Source organism: Bufo bufo, chromosome 1, assembly GCF_905171765.1.
Source record: "Bufo bufo chromosome 1, aBufBuf1.1, whole genome shotgun sequence".
NCBI classification, from domain to species: Eukaryota; Metazoa; Chordata; class Amphibia; order Anura; family Bufonidae; genus Bufo; species Bufo bufo.
The window spans coordinates 241,997,036-242,018,020 of NC_053389.1; the positions used below are offsets into that span (position 1 = coordinate 241,997,036).

General features: G+C 45.7%; 1 pseudogene; it reads left to right on the forward strand.

The window, feature by feature from the left end:
* Positions 1 to 20,985, forward strand: part of LOC121005309 — a 58,669-nt pseudogene that overhangs the window by 13,202 nt on the left and 24,482 nt on the right.

Genomic DNA, 20,985 nt, shown 5'->3' on the forward strand with positions numbered 1-20,985 from the left:
GCCCTGGAGTGCGGTGAAACTGTGCCTGCTATCGGAGCACAATAAAAACAATCATCCACGATACCTAGATTCATGTCCCAGTTTGCAGGACACCACTTTTGAAGTCAGACCAGTGCGACCGGGTGGTTGGTTGGATTGCAGCAGATAATGCTTCCAGTCGCTTAAGCACCACCCTGTCTTCCACCAAGTCCAGTCTCAGTAGCCAAGTCTGCTCAACATAATCCTCACCCTGATCCTCCTTCCTCCCACCATGGAGAGTCTGGGCAAACAAGTTATCCCCCACTCGGATATTCCAAGGAGCTCTTTTCAGCGCCATTCCTTGTTTTGGCCCTCTCGCCAAGCACGCTTAAAAAGGGACAGATCTTGTGCCCTGATTCCCAAACTCTTGAGCATCCACAGTCACAAGAAGATGACAGTGGGGAACAGCAATTACTGTTTAATGAGGTGGATGATGATGAGACACAGTTGACAATAAGTTAACGGCAATCACTTTCTCAAGAAGTTGATGAAGAGGATGAGACACAGTTGTCAATCACTGAGGTTGTGGTTAGGTTAACAAGTCATGAGGATGAGCAGAGTGAGGAAGTGGAAGAGGAGGTGGTGGACGATGAAGTCACTGACCCAACCTGGGAAGGTGGAAAGCCGAGCGAGGACAGCAATACAGAGGGGGAGGGATATTCTGCACCGCAACAGGCTGGGAGAGGCAGTGGAGTGGCAAAAGGGAGAAGGCGGGCCACACCAAACAGGTCCGCAACTGTTCCCCGGAGCATCCCCTTGCGGAAATCTCCCTTGCCAAGAGGTAGATGTTCCACAGTATGGCACTTTTTGGAGGAAAGTGCGGACGACAAAAGAATAGTAGTTTGCAACCTGTGCCATACCAAAATGAGCCGGGGCGTGAACACTAGCAACCTCACCACTACCAGCATGATCCGCCACATGGCATCCAAGCACCGTTATAAGTGGGACAAATGCCTGGGTCCACAATCTGTGTCTGCGGTCCTTACCCCAGGCATTTGAACGCAAGCGCAAATACCCAGCAACCCACCCACAGGCCATAGCACTAAATGCGCAACTTTCCAAATTACTGGCCCTGGAAATGTTACCATTTAGGCTTGTGGACACTGAGGCTTTCCGCAGCCTGATGTCGGCAGCCGCCCCGCGTTACGCAGTCCCCAGCCGCCACTATTTTGCACGGTGTGCCGTGCCTGCCTTACACCAACATATGTCCCGTAACATCACACGTGCCCTGACCAACGCAGTTACTGTGAAGGTCCACTTAACCATGGACACATGGACAAGTGCATTCGGCCAGGGATGCTACTAGTGATGAGCGGCGTAGGCAATATTCAAATTCACGATATTTCACAAATTTTTGGCCGAGTATTCGCCATAAAGTCGCAAATTTGAGAATTTGTGATCTCGTCATTATTTACTTGATTGCAAAAATCGGCAATGTACTATATTCGTGATAAAAATTTGCGATTAGAATATTCGCGATCAACACTAAAGGGTAGGCAAATTTCTTATTGGTTGCTAGGGATGTTGCTAAGTGCTGATATTCTCGATAAATTCGCGATAAATTCACGATTAGAATATTCGCGATCAACACTATTCTTAAATACGAATATATTGCACTATATTCTAAATATTCGCTATTTCTCAAAGTGGAGATATTCACTATTAAAATTCGCGATTTGAATATTCACGCTCAACACTAGATGCTACATTTCCCTTATGGCACACTGGGTAAACGTTGTGGATGCTGGGAGCGAGTCATACCCTGGGATGACACAGGTGCTACCGACGCCAAAGATTGCGGGCCCTACGTCGATCAGGGTTTCCGCCAGCACCTACGTTAGTGGCTCCAACCCCCACTTCTCCTCTTCTGCCTCTTCCTCAACTTCCACCTCCGATATATCCGCGTGCAGCACCAGTCAGTCATCAGTCGGTAGCTGGAAGCAGTGTAGAACTGCAGTGGGGAAGCGGCAACAGGCCGTGCTGAAGCTGATATGCTTAGGGGGCAAACAACACACCGCCGCAGAGCTGTGGCAGGGGATAAGAGACCAGATTGAGCTGCCAATCCTAGAACTAGGCATGGTTGTGTCTGATAATGGCCGTAACTTGGTGGTGGCTTTGGAGCTTGGCAGGCTCAGACACATCACATGCCTAGCCCACGTCTTAAAGTTAGTGGTTCAGCGGTTTCTCAAAACCTACCCCAATTTGCCTGAGCTACTGGTGAAGGTGCGCCGCTTGTGTGCACATTTCCGCAAGTCATCGACAGCTTCAGCCGGTCTGTCAACGCTGCAGCAGCACTGGAAATTGCCAGCTCACAAGCTGCTGTGCGACGTGAGCACGCGCTGGAACTCGATGTTCCACATGTTGGCCAGGCTTTGTGAGCAGCAGAGGGCAGTAGTGGAAAACCAGCTGCAACATGGTCGTCGCCTTTCCAGTCAGGTTCCACTCTTCACAAGCGAGGAGTGGGCATGGATGTCTGACCTCTGTAAGGTTTTAGGAAACTTTGAGGAATCCACACAGATGGTGAGCGGTATTTTGGATGAGGAAACGTTATACAGGAGAGGCCCTGCTGCCGCTTTGTTGACTCTAGATAACTTCTGCCTCATCACACGTCCCCGTGACATCCACGATCCATTAAGATATCTTCCCTATCAACTTTCGATGTTCTTCTATGCACCTAACATGGTGACCACCGGTAACGGGGAATCATTGTTTGATTTCGGAGAGGGAGCCTGATAAACGGCTACTACTTCAAAGCAAAGCAGCATGAGTTGCGGGCCTGCATGTGAGCTGACCCTGTAAAAGATTTAATTTGTGGGCCTGCATGTGAGCTGAGCCAGTAAAAGATTTTAAGAAAGGCAGTTGTCGAGGCTCACCTGGTCCCAAGTTGCAATGGAAGCACGGATATTCGCCAGGAACTAAGCGATGGTAGAAATATAAATGAAGGAGATCCAGCTTCCAGACAACATGTAGATGCTTTAATAAAAAGGTGCTAAAATCCAGACATGTACATCAGGTCTTCGCATTTCAGATTAATAAATTCAGATCCTTACTCATGACAACAAGATAGTGTGAGACACTGGCCTTAAATAAGGGGCAGCTCAAACATATCAGGTGGACGCAATAAGCAGATAGCTCCACCTCTAAGACATAAAAGTATATACTAAAAAAGAAGAAAACTTCAAAGGAAACAATAAAGTACCAGGGTCAATAATGCAGTATGCGATCATGCCTGCGATTGACACCCATTGGTAAACAGGTATCCATGGTGAAGATCCAATAAGATTCTCTGTTTAAAAGCACTCTCCTATGATCACCTCCACGTTTAGAGAATTTGACTCGTTCCACCCCCTGCACAACAAGGCCACTAGTATCACCTGCATGACAAGCCGCATAATGTGAACTGACCGCAGAGACATTCCTGGTCAGCGCATGCGGAATGTCAAAAATATGCCTGCGAATCCTAGTTTTAAGGCTGTTAAAGATGTACAGCCTATATACTGTAGGCGGCATATCATGCAGGTGATACAATACGCCACAAAACTAGTATTACAGTTAATATACTGTTTCAAAGTGAAAGTTTTTTGGTTGGACACAGAGACAACAGTTTGGCCAGTTGATAAATGCTTGCAACAAGTGCAAATGCGATGTCCGCATTTGTAATTTCCTTTGAAACGTAACAAACTCTGCTGTGTCTGGGAATCGTCTAAGAACAAACTAGGCTGACACGTTAGCGCAAAGTGGGGGCTCGACGAGCAATACATTTGATATTAGAGCTGAGAACGTCAGACCACTGTCCATCCATGCGCAACAAGGACAGATGTTTTCTGATTATGTGGCAGATCTTGCTGTATTCGACACTGTAACTTGTGGAAAAAACTGGTTAGAATTAAAGCGTTTGCTGTACTTGTTTTTTGGAAAAACTAAGTCTGCCCGTGATTTGAGTTTGACTTGTGCCGCGGCCTGTGACAGACTGCTGTTGCTGTATCCACGGGCAACAAGACGCTCAGCAACTGAATTGAGCTCTTCCTTGAAGCTCGCATCACTGGAGCAATTCCGTCTGAGGAGTATGAATTCACCTTTGGGAATATTGCAAACAACATGGGCAGGATGACATGAGGACGCAAAGAGAGTGCTGTTTCCTGCAGTCTCCTTGCGGTAAGTGCGGGTGACTATATTGGATTCAGTGACATTACCCACCAAAGTCAAGTCCAAAAATGCGATGAATGTACAATTGAAATTGATAGTAAATTTCAGATTAAATGTGTTACTATTTAGGAACTCCTCAAACAGTGGTATGGCGGTATGGTCACCTGACCAGAGGAACAACAAGTCATCAATATAACGGCCATACCACTGTAATGAGGGGGCCCAAATATTGTGATCTGAAAAAAGATAACATTGTTCCCACCACGCCATGTAGATGTTGGCCATGGAGGGCGAAAATTTTGCCCCCATGGCAACGCCAGTGCGTTGTAGGAAAAAGTGGTGGTTAAACATGAATACATTATGTTTAAGCAGAAAATGGACAACATCACATATGTAGTCCTGAAATTCCACGCTGTAATTAGCATAAGTATTCAAGAACCATCGTAAAGAAGCAATGGCTGAAGCGTGAGGAATGACAGTATATAAAGATGCTACATCTGCAGTTATCCAGGCATACTCCGGCTTCCAAGGAAATTTATAAAAGGACTGGAGTACAGTTCTAGTATCTAAAAGGAAACCTGGAATAGTCTGGACAAGCGGCTTCAGCAAACTGTCAACCCACGCTGACAACCGCTCCGTAAACTATCCTATACTGGCCACAATGGGCCGCATGGATGGAGGGAAACCTGGCTTGTGGATCTTGGGTAAAGAGTGGAATATGGGAATAATAGGATGTAAGACATATATAAAATCAGCTTGTTTCTGATCCATGAAGCCACTCTTAACTGCCAAAGACAACAAGGAAAGTAGACCACTTTGAAACTGGGGGGTGGGGTCATGTGACATCTCCAGATATGTGTCCGAATCTCCTAACATGAGAAGATTTTGGGAAGCATATATGGAGCGGTCCATGACCACCACCGACCCCCCTTTATCCGCCTGTTTAATAATGATAACCATCATATTCTCAAGCTCTTTTAGAGCCGTTTTTTCAGCAATGGACAGATCTCGCTCCACTGATTCCTGAAAAAAGATAAAAGATTTTAGGTGCGGGCTTGCTGGTGAGCTGAGGTGGAATTGACAAACCCAACTTGATTTTGATGGCTGCATTAATCTGCAGGTGACCGTGATACAGCTCCACAGATTGTTTCCATCTGCATCTTTCTAAGCAATCTGTGCCCTTAGTCTTTTAACCAGACTCACTCATTGTGCCACTATGTGGCCTCCTCATGCTGCCATCTACACACCATGTCACCTTGCCACTCATTTTTACCACCATGCTGCTGCTGCTGATGCTGCTAAAAAGGCCTTAAACTGATCACCAGGCCCACAATTTAATTAAGGTTTTGTAATCGATAAACCCAACTTGCATTTGTGGGCTGCAGCAGTGGCATAGCTAGAAATGACTGGGCCCCACAGCAAATTTTTGAATGGGGCTCCATCCCACAGTAATTTTTTAGCGACCCCCTTCCTTTGGCTAGTAAAGATTGCTCTCTCAGACCAGGGCCGCCAGCTGTTCCATCAGTTTTATACACTGTCTATTCTGTCACTGTATATAATTTCATTGTGTAATACTGTTGAGGGGCCCCTGACCAAATCCTTTAGTCCTACTCCTCCTGGATGGGCCCCTTCTGGGTCAGGGCCCCAAAGCTGCAGGTGACCGCTTATACAGCTCCACAGATGGTTTCCATCTGCATCTTTCTAAACAATCTGTAGCCTCAGTCTTTGATCCAGACTCTGTTATTGTGCCACTATATGGCCTCCTCATGATACCATCTCCACGCCATGTCACCTTGCAACAGATTTTTATCACAATGCTGCTGATGCAGTTTAAAATGGCTTAAAGTGATCACCAGGCCCACAAATTTATTTTATAGGAAAAATTTATTGAAAACATTCTTTCCTGTATATTTACTTGTATATAACGTGCAAGCCCTGCCAAAAATTACAATGCAGAGGCATTCCGATACAACCTGTATATACATAAAGGAGGGCTTCATTCACATTGAGTTGCGGGCCTGCAGGTGAGCTGACCCTGTAAAAGATTATATTCGAGGGCCTGCTGCTGAGCTGACCCTGTAAAACATTAGGGGCGAGGGCCTGCTGGTGAGCTGACGCTCTAAAACATTATATGTAAGGGCCTGCTGCTGAGCTGACTCTCTAAAACATTAGGGACGAGGGCCTGCTGCTAAGCTGACCCTCTAAAACATTAGGGGGAGGGCCTGCTGCAATGCTGACCCTCTAAAAAAATTAGGGGCAAGGGCCTGCTGCTGAACTGACCCTCTAAAACATTAGGGGCGAGGGCCTGCTGCTGATCTGACCCTCTAAAACCTTATGGGCGAGGGCCTGCTGCTGAGCTGACCCTATAAAAAAAATGTGAGTTGAGGGCCTGCAGTTGAGCTGGAGGAGAGGATAAGATTCAACCATGGGAATACACTACAATAGATTGAGTACATTATGAGGCCTATTTCACACGAACGTGTGTGATCCGTGGCCGTATTGCGGCCCGCAAATTGCGGGCCGCAATACACGACCACAGTTCCGTGTGCATTCCGCATCACGGATGCGGACCCATTCACTTTAATGGGTCCGCAAATCCGGAATAGCGGAACGGCCGCACGGAACGGGAGCCCTCGGAAGCACTACGGAGTGCTTCCGTGGGGTTGCATCCCGTACTTCCGTTCCGCAAAAAGATAGAACATGTCCTATCTTTTTGCGGAACGGGCGGATCGCGGACCCATTAAAGTGAATGGGTCCGCGATCCGATGCGGCTGACCTACGGCCGGAGATCGTGCATTGCGGCCCGCAGCACGTGTGAACTCGGCCTAAATGATAGATTGAAATTGCCTTTATGCTCATCATCAGCTTAGGACTCCTCCGGAGTTGAGAAGTCAGGGGCAATCCAGGCCTTGTTCATTTTTATCTGGGTCAACCTGTCAGCATTGCCAGTGGACAAGTGGATACGCTTATCTGTTATAATGCCACCAGCAGCACTAAATACACGCTCAGACAAAACGCTGGCGGCAGGGCAGGCCAGCACCTCCAAGGCTTGGAGTGCAAGTTCGTGCCACGTGTCCAGCTTGGACACCCAGTAGTTGTAAGGCACTGAGGGATCATTTGGGATGCTGACATGGTCTGCTATGTATTCCTTCACCATCTTCCAAAACTATTCCCACCTTGTACCACTAGGCCGCGCTTCAGGGTGAGGTTGCTGGAGGGGTCTCATGAAAGTGTCCCATGCCTTGGAGAGTGTTGCCCTGCCTTTGTTGGAACTGCTGTGTGTTCCCCTTTTCTCCCTTCCTCGGTTGCCTAAGGAAGTACGTACTCCTGCCGCTGTCAGATGGAAAATTTTGGAGCAATTTTCCAACAAGGATCTTCTGGTATTGCACCATTTTGCTCGTCCTCTCCACGAGAGGTATGAGAGATGAGAAGTTCCCTTTGTAGCGGGGGTCGAGAAGGACACCCAATAATCCGTGTTATCTAAAATGTGTATAACGCGAGGGTCGCTGGAAAGGCAGTCTAACATGTAGTCAGCCATGTGTGCCAGAGTACCAACAGGCAAGACGTCAATGTCGACATCAGGATGACTCTCCATCTCCTCATCCTATTCTGCCCATCCACGCAGAACAGATGGAATTAAAGTTCCATGGGTACTACCCTCTGTAGAAGAGGCAACTGTCTCCAGATCCTCCTCCTCCTCATGGTCTAATTCGCACTGAGAAGACGAACTGAGGGTGGACTGGCTATCACCCTGTGCAATGTCCTCCCCATTTCCTCATCTGCCACATTCAGAGAGTCATCCTTAATTGTGAGCAGCGATTCGTTTGAGTAGACACAGCAGTGGGATGGTTACGCTGATAATAGCGTTATCGCCACTAACTATCTGTGTGGATTCATCAAAGTTTTTTTAAAACCTCACAGAGGTCTGACATCAATGCCCACTGCTCGCTTGTGAATAGTGGCAGTTGACTCGAAAGGCGATGACCGTGGTGCAGCTGGTATTCCACAACTGCCCTCTGCTGCTCACAAAGCCTGGCCAACATGTGGAACATAGAGTTGCAGCGCGTGCTCACATCGCACATAACAGTCGGTGAGCTGGAAGCCGCAGCGTTGACAGACCAGCTGAAGCTGTGGACGACTTGCGAAAATGGGCACACACGCGGCGCACCTTCACTAGTAGCTATGGAAAATTGGGGTAGGTTTTGATAAACTGCTGAACCACTAAGTTTAAGACGTGGGCTACGCATGGGATGTGTGTCAGGTTGCCGAGCTCGAAAGCTGCCACCAAGTTACGGCCATTGTCAGACACAACCATGCCTGGTTGTAGGTTGAGTAGCGAGAGCCACAGCTCGGTTTGGTCCCTTATACCCTGCCACAGCTCTGCGGCGGTGTGCTGTTTGTCCCCTAAACAGATCAACATCAGCACGTCCTGTTGACGCTTACCCACAGAAGTGCTACTTCCAGCTAGCGACTGATGGCTGACTGCTCCTGGAGGTGGAAGTGGAGGAGGCGGCGGAGGAGGAGAAGTGGGGGAAGTGGGGGTTGGAGACAGTAATATAGCTGCTGGCGGAGACCCTGATTGACGTAGGGCCTGCAATACTGGGTGTGGGTAGCATCTGTGCCATCCCAGGGTACGACTCACTCCCGGCCTCCACAGCATTCACCCAGTGTACGGTCAGGGAAATGTAGCGTCCCTGGCCACCAGCACTTGTCCATGTGTCCGTGGTTAAGTGGACGTTCCCAGTAACTGCGTTGGTCAGGGCACGGGTGATGTTCTGTGACACATGCTGGTGTAAGGCGGGCACGGCCCACTGTGAAAAATAGTGGCGGCTGGGGACTGTATACCGAGGGACGTCCGCCGACATCAGGCTGCGGAAGGCCTCAGTGTCCACAAGCCTAGATGGCAACATTTCAAGGGCCAGTAATTTCGAAAGTTGCACATTTAGTGCTATGGCCTGTTATATTTGCGCTTACGTTCAAATGACTGTGTTATGGACATTTGGACGCTGCGCTGGGACAGGGAAGTGGATGTTGTTGCTGATGGTTCATGCGAAGGTCCAGGTGCTGGGCGAGGAGCATCCGGGCCTGCGCCTTTGACAGGGGATTGGCCAGCAGTGCGTAACACAGGGGAAGAGGAGGCAGTGGTGTGACCCGGAGACCCAGATTGTGGACCGAGGTGTTCGACCCACTTGTTAGGGTGCTTGGATGCCATGTGGCAGATCATGCTGGTGGTGGTGAGGTTGCTAGTGTTCACGCCACGGCTCATTTTGGTACGGCACAGGTTGCAAACTACCACTCTTTTTTCGTCTGCACTTTCCTAAAAAAACTGCGGAACACCTACCCCTTGGCAAGGTAGATTTACACATGGGGATGCTCAGTGTAACGGTTGCGGGCCTGTTTGGTGTGGGCCGACTTCTCGCTTTTGCAACCCCACTGCCTCTTCCAGTCTGTTGCGGTGCTGCGGATCCCTCCCACTCTGTACTGCTGTCCTCGCTCGGCTTTTCACCTTCCCATGTTGGGTCAGTGACTTCATTGTCAACCACCTCCATTTCCACTTCCTGACTCTGCTCATCCTCCTGACTTGACCTAACCACAACCTCAGTGATTGGTAACTGTGTCTCATCATCATCCACCTCGTGAACGAATGATTGCCGTTCACCACCGTCATCTTCTTGAGACTGTGAAGACTCAAGAGGTTGGGAATCAGGGCACAATATCTCAGGTCCCTAATAGTGGCGCTGGATAGAGCTCCTCTAAATATCACTCGTTTGGCAAGCCTCTCCATGGTGGGAGGAAGGATGATCAGAGAGAGCATTCGGTTGACCAGACTCTTGGCTACAGAGACTGGACTTGGTGGAAGAGAGCGTGGTGCTTAACCGACTGGAAGCATTATCTTCAGCAATCCAACCGACCAACTGTTCGCACTGGTCCGACTTGGACAGTGTTGTCCTGCGCCACCCAGCTAAGTTGGACATGAAGCTGGGTACGGTGGATGTTTTTTTTCTTTCTGGTGCACTGGCAGCAGGCACAGTTTCACGGCCTCTGCGTGCACCATCAGCATCAAGCCCACTTCCCCGTCCCTTAGTGCAGCCAGCCAGAACCGCAGGGGCAACACGTGAGCTGCACGGTGGGCCGATCAGGGGCCAAATAACAACACAGTTCATCAGTTTACTCACGGTTAGCAAAAAGCCTCCCTGGGCTGGCAGCACAGTGTTGAGGATGATAGCACGGAATCCTCCAGGGCACGCTCTGTGGTAGGGAAGCATCAGCCAAGATGGAGGTTGAGGTGCCCTTGATGTCAGGGGTGCTTAGGGTGCTTGTTGCGGCTGAGTCCCTTGATGGTATTTGTCGTGACGCCAGTACCGTTAATGGTGGTACAACCAATGGTAAGAATGAAGTAGACAGTGGTAGGATACAACTCACAGCTTTTACTGATGTTGGTTCCAGTCGCAATAGGCACATCAAACCGAATACAGTCTTTTGCAGTTTAAAAGGAATCCTGTTAATCCACTGTTAATAGGTTTGGCTGGGTTTAGCTTAGCTTGAAGGTTCTGTATCAGTAGTTCTGGTAAGTGACTCTGCTTCAGGTCCCTTGTAAACCAGAGTAATTTGGTGAGGCTGCCGGTGGCTATAATACCCTTCACCTGGATTCCGAAAGGTCTTTAATGCCTAGATTGTGGCTTTTTATCCTTTGGATTTTTAAGTCCTTTCTTTCTTTTGTCCCCTTCTGGACTAGACTTTAGCGGAGCAGAAGTGCTAGATCTGCACTCTCTCAAACTCAGCAGACTGACTACTAATCAACAAACACTGAACTGACCTGTCTAATCTCTCTCATCTGACCCACTAGACCTGACCTAGGTATATACAGTACAGACCAAAAGTTTGGACACACCTTCTCATTCAAAGAGTTTTCTTTATTTTCATGACTATGAAGGCATCAAAACTATGAATTAACACATGTGGAATTATATACATAACAAACAAGTGTGAAACAACTGAAAATATGTCATATTCTAGGTTCTTCAAAGTAGCCACCTTTTGCTTTGATTACTGCTTTGCACACTCTTGGCATTCTCTTGATGAGCTTCAAGAGGTAGACCCCTGAAATGATTTTCACTTCACAGGTGTGCCCTGTCAGTTTTAATAAGTGGGATTTCTTGCCTTATAAATGGGGTTGGGACCATCAGTGGCGTTGAGGAGAAGTCAGGTGGATACACAGCTGATAGTCCTACTGAATAGACTGTTAGAATTTGTATTATGGCAAGAAAAAAGCAGCTAAGTAAAGAAAAACAAGTGGCCATCATTACTTTAAGAAATGAAGGTCAGTCAGTCAGCCGAAAAATTGGGAAAACTTTGAAAGTAAGGGCTATTTGAACATGAAGGAGAGTGATGGGGTACTGCCAGATGACCTGGCCTCCACAGTCACCGGACCTGAACCCAATCGAGATGGTTTGGGGTGAGCTGGACCGCTGAGTGAAGGCAAAAGGGCCAACAAGTGCTAAGCATCTCTGGGAACTCCTTCAAGACTGTTGGAAGACCATTTCAGGGGACTACCTCTTGAAGCTCATCAAGAGAATGCCAAGAGTGTGCAAAGCAGTAATCAAAGCAAAAGGTGGCTACTTTGAAGAACCTAGAATATGACATATTTTCAGTTGTTTCACACTTGTTTGTTATGTATATAATTCCACATGTGTTAATTCATAGTTTTGATGCCTTCATAGTCATGAAAATAAAGAAAACTCTTTGAATGAGAAGGTGTGTCCAAACTTTTGGTCTGTACTGTATATGACCTAAGTACTATCCCCATCTAGTGGTGGGATGTATAAATTACACCAGACCAGCCTATGAACAGGGACACAACAGGTGTTGCAATACAAAATGACATGCAGTAGGATAATGCAGTTTTAAAGCTATTTTGCAGTTCCCACGTGTCCTGAGTGAGACGCTGCATTAGTGCTCGCCTTCTTCATATTAATGGTTTTGTCACTAGATGTGGCGCAGATTGTTTTACAGTTCGCTAAAGACACAGTTTTCTGATGCAGGACAGTATATGTCACAGAAACACACATAACATGGACACTAGATTAGGCACAGATTATTGGAATTTGCCCTAAAAAAACTGTTTTTGGTTGCAGGACAGTACATGTCACAGAAACACACAGAATATGGACATTAGCTTAGGTTGAGATATTTGGAATTTGCAATAAAAACTCAGTTTTTGTATGCAGGACAGTATATGTCACAGAAAAAAAATACAAAAAAACTTTATCCAGCTCACCTTCCTGATTGGGCAATAGTCCCGACTCCAGAAACCTTAGGGGAGTGTCCCCACAGCAGGCTGCAAGTAATTTGGAAGGAAAGGTCTCGGAAGCATTGGAAATCCTCTTAAAAGCTTCTTCTTTTATTGAACATACAAAACAGCAGACATGGCCACTAGGTACACGGAATACAAAACGTTGACGCGTTTCGGGTGCTAGACCCTTAGTCGTAACGGTGTTTCATAGTGTGACCCCACAATTTAAAGGAGTATGATGTCCAACCCTCCAAAATTCTGAGAGACAAGACACCCGCTCCATTGGTTGTCCCACTATGTATCACACCTTTCTTACAACCTGCTAATCACATATAAGATGGGTTGCACACTGTGCGGGAGTGTTCCTTCTGAGTTAACCCTTATGGAACCAAATCCCATGTTCCAAACCCATACAGGGAAAGGACAAAAACCGCACAGTGTGAACAGCATACTCCATATAACAACTTGTAAAAACATATGAATAACAAAACCAATATGGCACTATGCACTGCCGTGGAGTGCAGATCCTGAAGATTACATACATGTACAGTTTATTACGCAAGAAAACAAAATAAAATAAAATAAAATACAAATGAAAAGTCAGTCAAAGGCAGACTCTGTTTTCTCAGCTGAGGATCTAGCTGGTTCCAGTGACCTGGATCTAAAAAGCAAAATGAATAGTCGGCTTCTGGGCCAGGAAACTCGTGTCTGGTGGGATTGCACCACACTTACCAAATATTTGGAAAAGAATATGATTCCACGTGGACTGCGGATTAAGAAGATACCCACTACAGTTTTTTCGGAGGACTTTGTTTGCAAATGGAATAGTATCCTGTCTGACTGTTCATTGAAATTAATGAAACTTATTATTGATTCTGAAAATGATAAATTATTTGGTCTGCAGCAGGACATTTTACTCTGCAAAGAATCGCTGGTAAAGTTCAGTACAAACACAGATTATGTATCCATGGAGGAACAAATGACGGCTTCTATCAACAAGTTAGAGGACACTATTATGGAGTATAAACATGTAAAATACCAGCGTGACCTGTATGATTATACTAATAACCAGGTTTATGAATGGGGGAGACGGGATAATATTTATTCCACGCCGAAGTCAATCCTCAAAAACCGCAAGAAAGCGAAATTGCATAAAAGAGTATCTAGGGTTAGCTTTTCCTCTGATACAGAGGTGTCTGATTATTCACATACAGCCGGGACGTTGGAGCTGGGGTCTGGTGCTTCCGCTCTGCCTCTCTCACCTGAAGAGGGGGGAATTAAAGCCTCCTACTATAAGAAATCCAAATCTGAGAAGGACAGGAGAGATGCGTCTAATATTACAAAAAACGCAGAGCTAGGGCCGGACGGAGGCACCGGACAGCAGCATCCAAGGTCCACACGGCTTCAGACAAAACGGAAGTAAGTAGTGACCAGCTAAATGTTGTGAATTTATCTAGTATTATGTTGAGCAAAGACCAAGAATATGTATTGTCCCTTGGCCTAAATTTTGCGCCTTCTACACATTTTGATATATTTTCAACCTTGCTAGATATTAACAAATTTGTGCGCAACATCACGGTATCTCTGCATTTCCAGGAGGTCCTGGAAAAGGAGTTAGGGAGAATTCTAAAAGACAGCAAGGACGCTAGAAGTCCTGATAATCCTACCCACTCTCAGGTCCGGGCCCTCCAGGAGCTGCACCAGTGCGACAATATTATTATCAAAATGGCGGACAAGGGGGGGCGGTGGTCATCATGGATAAGGAGGCATATGGTAACCAGATGCGGGATATGTTGGCCGACGCATCCACGTACAGGAGACTACAGAGAGACCCATTGAGGGAATATAAAGATGGCTATATGTCATTAATACAAAAAGGTAGAGATATGGGTATATTTAATGAAACGGAATATAGGTACCTGTGCGTGGATGCGCCTGTCACCCCTATTATGCATGCCCTACCTAAAATCCATAAGGGTGTCAACCCCCCCCCCTCCCCCTCCGCCCCATAGTCTCTGGTATAAGGTCCCTCACTGAGCGCCTGGGTAGTTGGCTGGACAACATCCTCCAGCCACTAGTCAGGCGGACACCGGGGTTCCTTAAGGATACAACGGTCGTTCTGCGCGCCATGTTCAGCTTCAAATGGGACATTAATTTTAAATGGATAGCGGCAGACGTCATTGCACTGTATCCTTCCATCCCCCATGGGGTCGCCCTGCTGGCTATGGAATATCATCTCCATAGGCACACGGGATTTAGTTCCAGCTATATTGATTATGCTTGTGAGGTCACTGCATATTTATTGACCCACAATTATTTTATGTTCGATTGTGTGCACTACTTGCAGACCCGTGGAGTGTCAATGGGGGCCAAATTCTCGCCTTCATTGGCGAATTTGACCATGGCATACTGGGAAGAGAAATACATTTACAGTCTGGACAATCCATTTGGGCCTGGATTGGTCTGGTACGGCAGATACATCGATGACCTGCTCATGATTTGGGCGGGCGATGTGTCTGCCGTCCCAGACCTCCAGGCCTATCTCAATGGTAATGATTATAATCTCCGCTTTAAGTGTACTGTGAATGAATCCCATATTAATTTTCTCGACTTGACACTCCACGGCAGTCCAGGGGAGGTGGTGCACACACGAACCTATCGAAAAGATATAGCTGGAAACTCGATCCTGAATGCTACAAGTCATCACCCCCTACATACCATCAGGGCGATTCCCGTGGGGGAATACATTCGGACTGCAAGAAATTGCAGTTCACCAGAGCTATTAGCAGAGGAATTCAGCAGGGTAGATAAAAGGCTCAAAGCTAGAAACTATCCTGACTGGATGTTACAAAGAGGCCAAAATATTGCACTACGCAAAAATAGACAAGAAATGCTTTTTGGAAAATCAAAGGATTGTAAGGTATCCAAAATTTCTGTGGGGAGTGGGAGGGTGCATGGAGACAGTGACCAGGACAACACCCCTACTTTATCTCTGACATATAGTAGAGAATTTAATCAAATCAGTTCTACAATTAAACGATGCCTCCCCATCCTATATGATGATGAGATTCTATATAAAGCTTTAAAATCAGGCTGTAGAATTGTTTCCAGGAGGGCTACCACGTTGTCCTGCTCGCTGTCTCCATCCCTCTTCTCTTCCAACAGAAAGGAAGCCAACATTAAATCCAGTTGGCTTATTTACAGGGGTTTCTCCAGATGTGGGGGCCACCCCTGTAAAAGCTGCAATTACGTGATCCCCTTACAGTCATTTGATAAATCTGACCATTCCTGCAGTTTTCCCATCCAAAGTTACATTAATTGCAACACTGAGGGAGTGGTCTATATCATAAGGTGCACTGATTGTGACTTGATGTATGTCGGGAGTACGATCCGTAAATTTAGGAATCGACTCCTGGAGCATCTCAATTACATCCAAAACCCGAATGCCCTAAATGTCTCCAATGCAGCGAGACATTTTATACAAATACATGCACGTCAGGTTAAAACATTCAAAGCCTTTGCAATTGAGAGGGTTTTTGCACCTAGGAGGGGGGGGGATCATTGTAAAAAACTTCGCCTACGAGAAGCCTTCTGGATTTTCAGACTCAATACCAGAGTTCCCAATGGCTTGAATCTGAAAAGAGAACTAATGTATGTATATCAGTAATTATGATAGATGCCAGAACCAGAATGACCAATGCTGCGAATGCAGCAATTTTCTGCTATTTAGTATATGCTATCCCCTTATATATGCAGTTTCTGGGGAGCGATGTGACCATCCTGGTTTTGCCATCTAGTAGTTTTCTCACTTAATATATATCATTTTATTTACATGCATGCTTCTAGTGCTAATGCGTAGTGCCTCATTCACACTGTGCGGTTACTCAGTCTTTTTTGCATATGCCTGGGAAGCCGGGAGCACGGTTCCCAAGGACTTAATTTTGATGGAGTTCCCACAGTGTGTATAACAAATCAGGTATGCATTCAACCAATACACATTCACCAACCACGCAAAACTAAATTACCCAGACAAATTATTTTCATTTGTATTTTATTTTATTTTATTTTGTTTTCTTGCGTAATAAACTGTACATGTATGTAATCTTCAGGATCTGCACTCCACGGCAGTGCATAGTGCCTTATTGGTTTTGTTATTCATATGTTTTTACAAGTTGTTATATGGAGTATGCTGTTCACACTGTGCGGTTTTTGTCCTTTCCCTGTATGGGTTTGGAACATGGGATTTGGTTCCATAAGGGTTAACTCAGAAGGAACACTCCCGCACAGTGTGCAACCCATCTTATATGTGATTAGCAGGTTGTAAGAAAGGTGTGATACATAGTGGGACAACCAATGGAGCGGGTGTCTTGTCTCTCAGAATTTTGGAGGGTTGGACATCATGCTCCTTTAAATTGTGGGGTAACACTATGAAACACCGTTACGACTAAGGGTCTAGCACCCGAAACGCGTCAACGTTTTGTATTCCGTGTACCTAGTGGCCATGTCTGCTGTTTTGTATGTGTTTTCTGTATTATAATTTTTTGCCTATATCTGGGCCTGACAACCACACAATGTATTGAGGCGCAGATCACACAATTCACGGATTACACTGTTGACAGCAAAAATGTGGATTATGGGAAATGTTTTTATTATTTTCACTAATATTCTTCCTATCTCTGACACACAGAAGGTATTCCTGCACAGATGTCACAAGTCACTGCAGACACCTTCTACATAGCAAAATAATCGCTATTTTGAAAAGTATAAAAAAATATTTGAGTACAACTTAGAAACATAGAAACATAGAATGTGTCGGCAGATAAGAACCATTTGGCCCATCTAGTCTTTCCAATATACTGAATACTATGGATAGTCCCTGGCCCTATCTTATATGAAGGATGGCCTTATGCCTATCCCATGCATGCTTAAACCCCTTCACTGTATTTGCAGGTACCACTTCTGCAGGAAGGCTATTCCATGCATCCACTACTCTCTCAGTAAAGTAATACTTCCTTATATTACTTTTAAACCTTTGCCCCTCTAATTTAAAACTGTGTCCTCTTGTGGTAGTTTTTCTTCTTTTAAATATGCTCTCTTCCTTTAACTTGTGGGTCTTTGAAACGTTTTTCTATCGAATATATTGTGATCACACTCTCTACACTATCTGTCCCTTCCTAACCGGCACCTCTCTCTGACTCGCAATGAGCCGAACCCACGTCATCGGGTGCTATATAGCACCCGATGACGCGTTCCGGTCAGCCAATCACTGTAATGACAGCAGCCAACATGGCTACTGGCATTACAGTGATGGCAGTATTTACCTGCACGTTTATTGGCTGCTTAGCAGCCGCGAAATGTGGGGGGAGGAGTCTCAAGCATGGCGCTCGAGCACATGTAGTACTCAGTCGAGTACCGCCATGTGCCGAGCATAGCGATGCTCGAGAAGAACAAGTATTCGGCCGAGCATGCTCGCTCATCACTATTTATTATGAATGATTAAAATCCATGACACAAGTATCACACACAGCGGGATTATGCGTTTATGCAAACAGTTTTGTCATGGGTTTTAATCATGTAATGGCAGCACTGATGGTACCGGTCAGTTCTGAGGGCTTCCAGCACCAGGACCCCATAGGAACATCAAGGGAATGGGCGGTGGTTGTTTGAAATGAAAGTTGAGTTGACTACCTATTTACATACTTATCTTAGCAAAGACTTGGCCGTACATGAGCACTTCCGGCTGCTCAATCTACTGGATAGATATCAAGCTGACATATCACCTGTAGACATGCGGGAAGGAGAATGTACCGGGCTCCCGGAGTGGGAGATTGAGACACTAAGTGTTAAGTATTTCTCCAGTGGAGTCATGTACGAGGTAAGAAGGGCAAATAGCTTATTTTTTTAGAAACTGCCTCTTCTTTAAAAAAATGGCCATACATTTGATATCTTCCAGTATTTTCTGATCAATTCTATAAGGATGTTTATTGCACTTGAACATGGTTTGGATTCTATATAAAATTCTACCTAAAAAACCTGAAGAGTCAATCTTAAATATCATTAATGTATAACTGCTGGCTGAACCATCAGCCATCTTTCTGTACTGTACCTCCTTCACTATCATGCCGCATCAACTTGATGAAATTGATGTGTTATTTCTACAGAAAGAGGGAGCTCAGTGTCCACAATCAGTAGTAGTCGGCAGACTCCACGCCAGCAGCAGCCTCACATGCACGGACCCTGGGAAGTCAGTACAAACAAATAGGCAAATAGATACCCAACAGCCAGTGAGTCCACAGTAAAATCTCAAAGCTTTATTATGAATGATTAAAATCCATGACACAAGTATCACACACAGCGGGATTTACACGTTTATGCAAACAGTTGTGTCATGGGTTTTAATCATTCATAGTAAAGCTTCAATATTTTACAGTGGACTCACTAGCTGCTGGATATTTAATTGCCTGTTTGGATCTCAGTGTCTGAAGGTTATAAAAATCCAACCTTTCCAATCCATTGCACTGAGCCCGTATACCAGGGGTGGGGAGCCTGTTTTGCTGCCGAGGGCCATTTGAATATTTATAACATCATTGGCGGGCCATACTAAATTCTCAACTTAAAAATTTGACTGCTATATTTGGTCAAACATATAATTGACTTAGGGGTAAGTTACAGAAATTGTGCTTCTGTTGAAAAAAATACAGAGAGCTGTATTCTTGCAGCACAAAATGGCACTTATATATATTTTTCATTTGGCATTAATGGAAGCCAAGCTCATCCCATAGAGGGGTTCACCCAGCTTCCACTCTCCCTACCTCTGCCTTCGCAACTGTCCCTGTCTCTGTCCCTTTCTCAATCTCAAATTAGCCCTGCCACCTCCATCAGCCTCATATCAGCCTCCCATTAGACCCCCAGCCTACATCAGCCTCAGATCAACCCCCATCAAACCCCTCCCCAGTCTCCATCAGCCTCACATCATTTCCTATCAGACTCCTTACCCCAACCTCCAATCAGCTCCCAGCATCCAATAAGACCCCCCAACCTGCACTATCTTCAGATCGGACCCCCATAATGGAAGTGGTCATTAGCATTCAGACTATATGCTCTGGCAGGGAGCCGGGGGCCACATGAAATGGATCCCGTGGGCTATAAACCTTCAGATGGTGTGTAGTCTTCCACCTTCCAATGTGTAACTACAATGAAGGGCATTTAATTTCCCTGCGGCCACCATATGTCTAAGGTTGATAAGTTTCAGACTCACTCTCAGTTTTCAGTTGAATGATTTGGTGGTGTAGATATTACCTAGGGTTGACTAAAGGAATGTTTATATACATTAAAATAAAGGACCATATCATTATCCTTAGTTTGACAAGAACTTGGCAGAAAATGGAGTAAAGGTGGCCCTGGAAGTTGGGTATCGTCACATTGACTCTGCTTTCATCTACGGGAATGAGGTTGAGGTTGGGCGAGCTATAAATGAGAAGATTTCAGATGGAACAGTGAAGAGAGAAGACATATTCTACACTGGGAAGGTAATGAAAAGCATCAACATACAAGTTGAAACTCCTTAATACAGTGCCCATATGGGTTGTTAGCTGGCTTTCCTTAAAACTGAAATCTCCATGGTTAGGTTAAACATAAATGGTTATATTTTGCATATATTACTATTACATATAAATTATATAAATTCATTCAACTTTACAATTTATCGTTCTGGGGAAGGTGAAACCTGCAGAAACCTCCTCCATCCTCAAAAAACTGATATGGAGTAACACAATAAGTAGGGAAGGGGGTGGGAGGGGGGTGGGAGGGATGTGGAACTGCAGCTTCTCAATGTTTTAGTGAAACAACCCAATGAGAGAGCTGTAAGTATTGTCTGACTTCTTTGTTCTCTTTCAGCTCTGGTCCTCTTTTCATGCCCCAGAGAGAGTTCGACCCGCTCTTGAGAAATCTCTAAAAGATCTTCAGCTGGATTACATAGATTTATTTATCATTCATATGCCCATCGAAGTCAAGGTAAGTTACCAGGGAAAGGATTCCAGAAAGAAAAATAGAACTAAGTACCATATTTCATCTAGTACAAATTTATCTAGTTCAAAAGTGTAGAGAGGAAAACTGCACCACTATGACTGCCGAGAAATGTAAACCTTTGCCCCAACCTAGCATACCGCAGCTAACTTGAGAGTTGGTCACAGCTTTATTTAACTATTGATTTTCAACACCAACTTTTCGATCTCCAAAATATATATAAAAAAACACGGAGTAACAAGAAGCAGTATGCCCCATGGAATCCCTCGGTGGGCAAGTCAGCCTTCTTCTCCATCTTCTTTTATTCGCACCGACCTCCACTGATGAGCCCGTGTACCCCTACACGGCACTCCGAACCCCACCCAACAAGAACAATGCTTGCGCCACACTATCTTGTAAACCTGACAATAAGATAGCTAGGCCGATATCATTCAGGTGTACACCATCCGGCCTCAAAAGCCGTATATTGTCACCTTCCAGCTGGCGATGCCGTACAACTACCC